Consider the following 12327-nt stretch of genomic DNA (forward strand, 5'->3'; position numbering starts at 1 on the left):
TCATTGTGACGACTGGTGGAATTTTAAGATGAAGCAAGAGAAAGCATCTATTGTTTCTTCAAGCACCTTTCAGTAAAATTACCCTGAGAGTGTCAGTAATGAACATATAGCAGCAAACAGGTATTTCTCCATTACTGTGGTAAATAAACAAAACATATCATGCATAAACTTCATAATTGCCCCGCATACCCAACATCAACCGGTCTGACACATTAAACCTGTCATACCTCCAATAACACAAAAACTCAAAAGACCTTTCATTATGTCATTGAAGAATACAGGCAGGTCAGGAAGGGCATTAAGGGGATTATTATTACCTCACAGTGAAAGTAAAAACCAAGCAAAATATATTCTAAGAAAGCCAAAGTATTTTAAAATTTACTTAAATGAAAACATTTAAATCTCAACAAAAAGGTCGGTATTTTAATACTCACGGTATTTAACTTCGTGTCATGCAAATTTTTCACACGAGTTGAATATTTTCAATTTGGGCAAAGACACCTTTGTGGTGAATAGCATGTGTTTTTGCATGTGTCAGGCGACCTTGGAAGAACGAACTCAGAAGGTCGCGATAACACAGAACACACTTGTGAGAATTGAGATGTGTGCGATCTTCCTGAAGGGCACCTGACCTCCCCAGATTTCAACGCGCAAGTCTGCACTCGATGCATCCTCGATATCAAGAACACATCCGGGTATTTTCACTCGTCCTCTGTACTTGCGTTCTTGAGAATTGGAATTGAACTTCGACTGTTAATGATGACGTAGAGCGAGGACACAAGATCGCTGAAGAACGCATATTGAGAAACAGCCCTATTGGACATTATTGAGTGCACTCATTCAACCCCACAATGCACTGCAATAATGAGAGTACAACCGATGTACACACAGCTATCCGCTACCTCGTCCAATAAGGCACATGCCAAATGAATTCTCGCATTTCGGCAGATGGCGCCCGCAACCCTTCCGGCAAAAGTGTCCGAATTCACTCACTCGTTTTCATTTATTCATTTGGTGAACTATATAAGTGGAGTGATTTAGGGAAAACTGAATGAGAGTGTGTGTGTGTGTTCGTGTGTGCATGTGTGTGCGCTTAAATTTATTAGACCACCTGTCTAGATGTCTCATCGTGACGTGCTTTAATGCGGCCTCTTTCCTTTTCAGAGAGTTCTTGATGTTTCAGCATTTTGAACAGGAGTGAGGAATGTCTAAATGAATGTGTGTTTTCATACTCAAATTTGATGTGGCACATTCAACTTCTCTCAGAAATCTGAAATTAATCAAGCGTAACATTGAACCATTAAAAACCTCTTTCTATTAAGGACTGCAAGGAAATAAATGGTATCAGAATAAACAATAATAAAGTGCTAATAAATTAAAAATGTTCTGATTTTCTTTTAAAACAGTAAATTGTTACATTTATGAATGAAAACAATTATATTTGAGCAATAGAAATGCTACTGTGACAAAAGAGCTTACTAATGGATTAACCATTACAGAAAGAAAATGATTTTGGTAACCATCAATACTGTTAGTTTAGGGCAGCTGTTGCACAAACCTATAGATATATGGATATATGGATATATACTGCTGACATGTATTTGTTTGTTAATTTAACAGGGACAATAACACTGCTACTATTTCAAGCAGCTGATGGTCAAACAATTCTGTCGTTTTCTGAAATATCACAATACATACACTGTAAAAAGTTAAAAAGTTGGATTAACTTAAGAAATCTGCCAATTTGTTACACGTTAAAACTAATTAAGTTGAAGGCTTACATTTTTAATTGAAATAATTGTATAGTACATCTTACTTTTAACAGTGTACAAGCGTGACATTTGTAAAACACCAATCCGGTCCATAAAAATGTATGTTGCTAACATCCAATATATCATTATATCAATATATCATGTTTTCACATGAAAACGAAAGCAGAGATGACAAAAAAGTTAAAGGAAAGAATTAGATGCCATCACAATAAGAGATGTGATGTGTTATGAGAGGAATGACTGAGAAACTGGTATGGGGAATGCCTCATCAAGAATTACTGGCATTGAACTAGGAGTGTGCAAATGTACACATCAAAAGCCGGGATGACACACGCCACAAACACTCTCATTGCTTCTTCTTAAGTACTTACTCACCACAAAACATTATACTGATTGACATCAGTATCAGATTTTTATTTGTTGATAATTTGGTTCGTTTCCATTAGCTAAAATAGATTAACTCGAGCTGGCCTTCTCCACAATACTGAACATCTGAAGAGTTTGGTTCCACAACACAATAAACGGCATTAAAAATCTTTTTATTGTAATACAGCCAAAAATCAGTATTGTATCAGGTCAGTATTAAAGGTGACATAGAATGATTGAACGGGGTATTTATCCTTGTTCTGTGATGTGACATGTAGACAAAAAATTTTTTGTTTGGGTCTGTAATGCCTTAGAAGCTTCCTAAAAACCTCTGTCAGATAGCTCTATTAGGGTGGGGGATTTTAAACAAGTGGTTTTGCACCTATTTGGCTCCCCCTACTGGCTTAATTTGCAATCTCATTACTGATTGGCTGACTTTGCTGCCACTCAAAAAATGTAGCCAATTATTTTAAAGTGGAGGGGCAGTTAGATGCCTGTGATGTCATAAGCATCAGTTTTTCAGATTGGGCCGTTTTCTGGCTGACATTTCTAAAAGAGGAATTTCTATGAGACTGAGATGTTTAGCATGTCTAGAACTTTTTGTATGTTTGTGAATGTGGGTAGACTACCATTATTCAACAAAGACAAGGTAAAAATGGTTTTTCATTCTCTGTCCCCTTTAAAAAGGAAATTCTTAATTGTTACGCAAAATCCGATATCTGCCGTGTTCTATTCTGTCATCTTTTCTCTATTTTTCCAAACCGCGACAAACGCCAGTCCTCTTTCTATGCAGAATGCAATAAATCCGCTTAACAAATCACAGCGCACCATTCCACGGATTGTAAGGGCTGGGCTTTGAATACACACGGACATCTACTTTGTAATTTGTGAGCAACAAACAAACAAAAACAAAATAGTAATTTTGATGCCATTGATAAACCTGTGTTGGTTTTCTGTGGCGGGGAAACGCAAGCCTCTCACACGACAGCATCAGGTGATCTTATGAAAACGTTCCATTATTTTACTCGAAGTCAACGAAAATCGAGCAGGACCAAAACATTTTAAAGCTCATCACTGTCAAAAAAGTTCAGCGACGACGTCCCAGTGTTATTAATATGACTAAGAAAGTGTTTTGATTAATGCCATTAATGTTTATTTTTAATCAGTTTATACCACTAGTCAACTAAATGAATATAACATGGTAAAGATGAATGCACATTTATATATTGATTCAATAGATTTATAGCATTTTGAAAAAACACTTGTCATGGATTTATTGCATTTTGCAGAAAAAAATATAAATTTTTATAATAAATCTTTGAAAATCAAATTATGGATTTGAATTTTTTATGTTATTATAACCTAAAGATGCTATGTAAAAGTTTGTAACAGAAAATTGTGGTTTTCTTGGTATAGAAAACACATTTATACCGAAATTAGTCAAAATGGATTTATTGTGTTTTGGAACCAAACTCTTCATCTATTACAGCAAATAACATTTAAATGTTCAGTTGGAATAACACACTAAATAAATAATTATATTAAATATTGTTGATTTTGGCAAAAAAAAAAATTATTTGGGCAAAATTTTGCAATAGTTTGCCAATTGTGCCAACACAAATTCACTTTGGATATACTGTAGCAATAATAAGCAAAGTGCAAGAACTGGATGTGTTAATTTTTTACACATTGTTTTGTGTTATACTATTTAACACATTATGGGTTGATTTTGTGTAAAAAAAAATAAAAAAAAATAAATAAATAAATAAATAAATGGGACAACACAAGATGTCCAATAACAACACAGAGATGTTTCTTCTTAAGGACAACACATTTAATGTGTTGTCCTTGACTAGACACCAAATGTGTTGTTTTAACACTACTGTATTAAGAGTGTAGATGAAATGAGTTATATATCACATTTCTTATTCATTATGGAAAAAAATATTCAATGTTTAAATATACGTTCAAGTTAGACGCTAAGGCACAGAATTTAGGAAAACACACATTTTCAATGTGGTCCAAGATTGATGGACCAATCGTGTCAAATTCTGCACACTTAGAAAGGATTTACACATCTTGGTGCGTTAAGCTTAGTTAGCATTTAGTGTGTTGTCCCAGAATCAACACTTATTTGTTGTTTTTAACACATTCGTTCTGAGTGTGTACACCACTGTAAAAAAATTGCACTTCAGTGTTTTAGGTATAATCAACTTGGATTTACAAGACACTTAAACTTTCATTTCATTTATCTTGGCTAGTGATGAGTTGCTGAACTTATGCAATAAAGTTGAATTATCTTATTTAAACTTAATTTCATAAGGTAAAGCAACTGATCACTAGTCAAGATAAAAAAAAAAGTTAAAATGACTTTTTAATCCAAGTTGATTATACTTTTTTTTTAAATGTACAGAATTTGACATCATTCTTGGTCCATCAATCTGAGACCACGTTGAAAATGTGTGCGTCACTAAATTTTTTTGCTTTAAATTTCAAGTGCAGATTTTTTTACAGAGCATAATAGTACTGCGCGTCAAACGATGTTTAAGTTTAGCGATGTGTCCATAAGATGCAAGTACTGTGCATTTATATTTCAGAAGTACACAGAGATTAGGGAAGCACTGAAGCACTTCCCCTTATTGTACTAGCAAAGCAAATGGCACATTTTTAAAAACGCTTTGTGTCAAACATTTCAAATGTAGTGCAACTTCATTTATACTAACGCTGTATAGACGATCAGGTCAAACTTGATTAATATGCTACTATGTTGTCAGTCTTTTCTCTTATAATAACAGCACACAGCCCACAAAGACATTTTTCTTGTTTTAAGGGGTGGCTACTGACCACAAAATGTCAGGTGTCACCAGATCTTTGCCGGAAACTAACAGAACTGTTAGAGGAAAGTTGTAAAACACTATAGAAAGAATTATAAACACACACAGTATGGATGATGGATCACTTTCCTTTGGTTCAGTAAAAAAATTGGCAACTCATCACGCCACTGTAAACTTTTCATACAATAACCCACAGTTTCTACGATAGAAAACACAGCAGCCCATTTTCCTATAAAGATTCACTGTATGGTAAACAAACTTCCAAAGCTTGTATTGGAAACATCAGCAAGGGAGGAGTCACCTTCACCTGTCTTCAACAATAGCTCAAAGATTTCGGAAAGACAAAAGCTCACCTTGAGTCTAACGTTAGACAAGAATACACCAGAAGCAATCACCTACTATAAAGTACTCTGTAAATAAACCCACGCTTAAAACGTTAGGTATAAACAAGTATATATAAAGGAAATAGAGAGGTCAAACCTTGTTTTATTGTGAATGAATGGACAGGACACTTACCTGTACTCGTGGTGTCAGGTATCTGCCGACCGTGTTTAAACACGCAACTGGCTCCTTCTCTCGTCTTGTGGCGACACACCTGAACTGAAGACAGGAAACAAAAGCATCGCGATCTACGATTAAACCAATAGTTGCTTTATGGAGGCGGAGAAAAACGAGAAGTTTCTGTAAGTTACTTCACTCAGGATGTCACACTGCTGGGTATAACCACGTGCGAACTGAAAGATTGTTCGTTAATGTTATCAAGCGATTTAATGAGTTCACTGCTTAACTTTCTTAACACGGCGCGGTTACAAAATGTAAATGTTTAATTTATCACATTTTTGACTAACTTTTGCTATGAGAGATGAAATTAACAAATTACTTTAAACCGTAAATGTCTCGTTAGTGCAAATATGCTTGGGTTTTAACTTCACCCGGGGCTACGCAGTCATCAAAGTCCCGCGAGAGCGATGCGACCGTTGCGCTTTCGAATCGCTCTCGCGGTATTTCGATGTCACTAGTCGATCAGTCTGCGCAGCACCGCATAAAGTCAAACGATGCTAACTACGTAGATCGCCACAGAACGAAACCATAAAGGCTCCGTTATGAAGGAGACAAACCAAAACGTGCCTACACCATCAACAAATATCTCATTCATTGTTTAATAGATACTGACCACCCTGTAAGATCAGAAAGGAGGGGCACGCTCGGAGGTCTTCAGGTGGGAAGAAGTGCTGTTGCAGCCGCCCTGCCGTGCTCCCAAAAACCAGTCGCACTCTTTTCCTAACTACCAAATCTTTTGTAGGCTCGACCAAGCCCTCTAACAGAGCGCAAGGGGGCGGTCACAGTCTGTGTCTCAAAACCACATGACAGCCTTTTCAGATTGGGTTAAGCCGCGCTCACACTAGACTTTGAGCATGCGTAAATTTCTTGGATGTGTCTGGGTTGCCAGATCCAATAAAAATGTCTTAAAACCCGCCCAAAAGGAATGAAAACTAGCCTATTTTTTATTTGTCCCAGTCGACAACTGCGGGATTACAACTAAGGGCTGTAAAATAAACTTTACTGTTGCATTTCAATGTACTTTCCAGGTGAAAAAGTACACTATCAAAGTGCTTTGTTTTCTCGCACTAATTTTGTACAAAGTATACTAAAAATTCTGCTTTACTTCTTCTTAAGATTATAAGCTTACCCAGCTGTACTATTTTGAGACACCATTTGAATTAAACTGCTTTTAACAAATCTCTGTATTTAAAAAAATCTATATTTAGTTACCACTTGAACCTATCTTTGTATGAAATAATTTTTTAGCACATTTTAGTTCATATTTAGGTGTCTCAAAATAGATGTTCATAACTGTAATTAAGTAGGCTATTGGGACAATAAATGTAAAATTGCTCTGTTTGCTATGTAGTCAATATGTCTAAACATTAATTAAAAGGTAAATATGAGACAAAATGCCACACTTTATTATTTATCTGTTTTAAAGTGCACCTATTTCACTGATAAAAAACTTTATTTTGTGTATTTGCTATAAACGTGTTCACATCGTTTATGGTTAAAAACACATTATTTTCCACCGTACATTTTTGTAGCTCCAGATATACTGCTTTTCTCAAACGCTCTGATCTTGTACAAAGCTCATAGATCTGAAAGCGCTGTGTCCCTGATTGGCCAGCTAATCTGTACGTTGTGATTGGCCTGAATACCTCTGACGTCAGCCAAAATTTGACGCTCCTTACCATGTTTGAAAGATTTGCTCACAATGCAATGCTAACAGTAGTTAACTTACAGACTTTGAGTCAAAGCGGGAGGAATTATGATAATGTCGGTCTTGTTTATGTCAACAGGTCCAGGTAGTAAACTGTTGCCTACAATCCGTGTGTTTGTTGTAGTCCAAGAAAAGAGATTTACATTGGAAACGGTAACTCACGTCATCATTTACTTTTGGGTCTGTACCTTTTGCATATCGTTAACATGAAGTAATACACACTTACACACCAAAGGAAATGTAAAATTGTGAATCGAACAATAGTTGCTTTTTAAAATACACAATTTACCATCTCAACGGAACAACACGTTTGTTTTTTTATTTCTTTTATCTAATGTGATCATGTTTAGACCATTGTCTGACAAGTCCTGATGCATTAAGGTCGTTTCACACGCTACGCGGCAACCAGAAGTGTTTAGTTCTTTTTCAATAGGAGACGTGCGGAAAGCGGCAAAACGGGGGGGGAGGGGGGCATACTATTTTTTTTTTTACTATTTACTACCCGCAGCTTTTTCCAGTGGCGTTGTGTAATTCTTAAAAATAACACAGTATTTTAAAATGTGTTGTTGTAACGCACGGTCCTGAAGATTGTAACGGGTAAAAAAAATGACCAACCTTTTATTATTAATGCATTATATTACCGCGTTACAACAAAAAGTAATTTATTACTGTAATTGCATTACTTTTGTTAGGCGTTACACCCAACACTGGTGATAAAGTTTGAAGGGTAAATCCAAAACAAGTCGCATCTTTGTAAGAGCCATTCAATATCCCCACCTCTAGGTTGAACACTAACATTTTCAATGCCACAAAACCTTAAGGAGGAAATATCGTAAATCGAAAACAAAAAAAAATGGGATAATTAACATACTTTGTTTCTGATAGAACTCTTATGCATCAGTAGAAAAAACAGACAGTTTTTGTCCATAAAAACAAGTCATAAAACATAAAAGACAGCATGCAGAAAAAAACAACTTTCTTAAAATTCAGGGAGTGTTAAAGGCCAAGGAAAAGAATTAAGCTTTCAAGGAAGACTTGAATATGGAAAATGAGGGGTCTAGCCTGATATATTCCAAAGTTTGGGTCCTACAAATGCAAAGTCCCGATCACCTTGTTTAGTCGAGATAAGTATTTTAAATTGTAAAATCAACTCTAAATTTGACAGGAAGCCAGTGTAAAGCTGATAAGATTGGAGTTACTGACTCATACTTCCTCGTCTTAGTGAAATGTCTAGCTGCTGATTTTTGAACCAACTCTAACCGAGAGAGAGAAGATTGGGAGACCCCATAATAAAGAGAATTGCAGTAGTCCATGCATGATGCATGGATCAATGTTTGGTAATCAATTTGGGATAGAAATTATGCCACTTACTTTGGAAAGCTGTCAAAGATGGAAAAGCTAGATTTTACCACAGCACTAATCTGTTTATCGAATTTGTTGTAAGAAACACCCAAGTTCCTTGGCTTGCACAGAGGGTTTCATGCGGAGTGAAAGAACCACTGTCAACTTTTACCATGCAGTTTTCAATGTGTCTGAATAAGATTATTTCGATTATTGAACCAAAGGAAAGATTATTGCTGGCAGGTGAGGGTGATTATAGACACAAAACAGGTAAGGGAGCATGAGGATAATGGGTAATGTAGTCCAGAGGGAGATAAACTATGAAAAAAGTGAATAAGGCACATCCTCGGGCCAAAACATGGGTTATATCTTGGGAGGGATGATGGGCATTCTGGAGACTGATAGAGGGAAGATGGACAGGGATCCTACAGTATGGTGTACTCTGCAATGGTGTCAGGGAGGTGCAGCCCGCACCAGGGGTCAGGGGATAGAAAACACAGAAGGCATCCATGGCCATAGCCTCTTTCTGGCTTCACCACTGCAGGAGAATGAGCATGCACATCATAGAGATCATAGAGCTACCATGCTCCTTAATAAATTTAGGCCAGAAAATAGGCTGTTTACTGAGTCAGGGCTGTGCTCAGGAAAATGAAGGGATTCTAGAGCAAACACTTTGGGGAACTCTGGAGCGGACTATGGGAAAAATTTCATCTGTGTTTATGGACAGGAATAACCTTGGCCTGGGGTAGACTTAAATAAAAAGACTGGAGCAAACTTGGATGTGACGGGACTTGATTCAGGTTTGATATGGACTGGGATGGAGTTAGATGGAACAGGACTGGAGAGGACATGGATTGAGCAAAGGCTGGAGTGGATTAAGGTCGGAGTGGGGCAGACAGAAACTTGGGATGGGCCACTGAGAGGATTGGAGATGGATTTTGGGAGGAGTTCACTTACAACTTACATCAGGAGTAGAAACAAATCCTCAGCTAGTCCCAATTAGCAATTAGCACAGAATTACTCCAGCTTACCAGATGGGAAAGTCCAAAAAATTGTATTGTTCCAGAGACCGTTCCTTTTTGGTGGGGGTGGAAAGGAAGTGGTCATTAGGGGAAATCATGTTGTCAGCCGTGCGGTCTGTTCTTCTTTGAGAGTATTGACTTTATTGAAGATGGACGATGAAGAATTCAAACAGGGTTTAATATCCACAGGGTAAATTCCAAAACAGGAGTAACAATTAAACAAAGGATACCTAGATGATTACAGGGAGTGGTTGGTTTTAGTTTAAATGTGTAGTTTATATATTTTATACTGGGTGCTAGCATAAGGCTATCTGCCTGCCTTTCTGTTTGACTATTTATCTATGCATTCGTCTATCTATTTAATTCATCAATTCTGTCCTCAGGGCTTTGTTGCATATTCTTGAAAATAATTATTCTGCAAGCTGTGGTGCAACTTATACTACAACATTAAATATATTAGTGTGTAGGAAGTGTATACCAAAATAGGCCCTTTGGGGGTAAAATGACCCCAATTGAAAGGAACGGGAAATCTAAAAATTTAAACACAAAAAGTAGGCCTGCTACTAAAGCACAAATGCTATATAAAAAAAAAATGCTCAATCACACACAAACACACAAAGGTATGACTGCCACAGAGAGCATTTTTATAGAATTTGGCAATAAACAGCCACAGATGCAAAACAAAGATGTAAATTGGTGGTCTCTAATGCTCACACGCACGCACGCACGCACACACACACACACACACACACACACTTACATTGTCAAATTTCTGTGGCATTTTGTAAAAACAGACATTTCATAATGTCTCAGAAACTTCAAAAAATCTACTATTTGAAATAATATTTATTTTTAATGTCCTTTCTAATGTTATATAAACATAAATTCACATAATGTATCTCTAAAGTAGTGATTTGAGAAGTTGGCCACATCCACTGAAATGAATGGGTCTCTATATGGGCCTCTGCTGGTTGAAATGATTTATTTCCTAAACTGTAATTCTTGTATGTTTTTTCTAAACACAAGATGTCCAAATTTAACACATAACATAGATCAATATCTAAAATCAATTGAAATCAAATTTAGATCATAATTTATTTGAAATGTTCATAAAAAATGATATTTTACAGGGAAGCTAGTTGAGGAATTTAGTGGTAAACAGGTAGAAAAGTACTTCATATCTCCCAAAACACAGCATTAATGTATAGATGGGAAGTAAACAAATGTTTTTATTTATTATTTGTATCATTAAAAATGTACATATTTTGTGTAATCACTCTTTTCATTTCTGGGGTCATTTTACCCCAAAGGAACTCTAACGTATACAGGAAAATCGGGGCTTATGAGGATTAAAAAGGTGACAGGGCAATAGACCCCTTCACGGTTCACGTCACAGGAGAATTCGTGGTTCGTACTGCGCATGTCGGGGTCAGAAATGTCATTCTATCAAGTTGAGTTGCGTATTGTTCGGTTGAATCCAAAGAGTGTTGTCACCTACTTGTTGCATCGTGGGCTGTGAAAATTGCACCAGCTCTGCAGTTAAGTTTTTCAGGATTCCTGCAGAATCTCATCCATTAGAAAAAAATACGCGACATATGTGGTTGCAAGCAATTAAACGTGCAGACTGGGACAATGCAAAAATCACTTCATTTCAAGTAAGTCATAATTTATAAGCCCTGTTAGATTAAATTAGAATATATTGTATGATCCGCTTATATTAGCTGCGCCATTTTTCTGAACCCATGCTGCTCACGCACCCAACCTAAGCGTTCGATGTTTACAAACATTGAAGGGGTCTATAGTTGAAATGGTTTAGCAAAAAAAATGCATTAACCCTTAACTGGCGCTATCCTGTGAGCAGGACACCTAAGTTTACTTCAATATTTTTCATGTAAATGTTAATCTATCATGACAAACTATATATTGTCTAAGAATGTTGTTTTCATATTTCAAAAACTTTTAGCAATAATTATAATGCAGTTACTGTAATTTATTCATTTGTGACAAGAGTATGCCACACAAACCTCAGTTTTTGATAATTGTATGTATTGAAAAGAATACTATCTTGCATTTTTTATATATATTGCTATATGATTTTCACCTCCAGACACTTACATAAAAAACGTTAGTGTCGTCTTTAAAACAAGACCAAAATTAGGCTTCTAGACTAAATAAATGCCAGAGTTATATTAATTTGAATGTGTACATCACCTTTTCACCCCCCCCCCCCCACTCAAAAAGAGTACTGGGCCTTTTTTTTTTAAACTTGCTTTTAGGTCCACAAAGGAACATTTTTTACTTGTTTGTATTCAGTGGTGATTACAGTTTATTAACCTCAGACATGATGGGGCGGTTTCCCGGACAGGGTTTATCTTAGTCCCAGACTGAAATGCATGTTTGAGCTGCTTTATTTTATAAACACCTTGTACTGACGTATCTTATAACATACTTAAATGTCCTAATATAGCTAAGGCCTAGTCCTTGATTAATCTAAACCCTGTCTGGGAAACCGCCCCAATGTTGCATAGAAAATCTTTCTAAGGCATGCTGTGCATAAATGATACATTTTAAACACATTTTCAACTAGTATTTGACTTCAGGGTCCCCAGTATTATGTAAAAAAGATGCCCTGAGCAACCAACGCCCAAAGCAACCAGAAGAACCAAAGATTTTTAAGCTCAGCAAAATGCAGTAATGTAAATTAGACATCTGGTTTTAGGTCA

At 36.4% G+C, this 12327-nt stretch overlaps 1 protein-coding gene across 2 annotated transcripts in view; it reads right to left on the reverse strand.

Annotated features, from left to right (window-relative positions):
* The window catches only part of elovl1b (ELOVL fatty acid elongase 1b), a 34627-nt gene extending 28324 nt beyond the window's left edge, over window positions 1–6303 (reverse strand). For both annotated transcript variants that reach the window (XM_065241661.1, XM_065241660.1), the window contains exons 1-2: window positions 6147–6303; window positions 5489–5572 (exon numbers count right to left, since the gene is read on the reverse strand). The gene's annotated coding sequence lies outside the window, so the exon portion shown is untranslated. The remainder of the gene's footprint in view (window positions 1–5488; window positions 5573–6146) is intronic.
* Window positions 6304–12327: the final 6024 nt, after the last annotated feature.

Source organism: Paramisgurnus dabryanus, chromosome 14 (genome assembly GCF_030506205.2).
Source record: "Paramisgurnus dabryanus chromosome 14, PD_genome_1.1, whole genome shotgun sequence".
Taxonomy (NCBI): Eukaryota; Metazoa; Chordata; class Actinopteri; order Cypriniformes; family Cobitidae; genus Paramisgurnus; species Paramisgurnus dabryanus.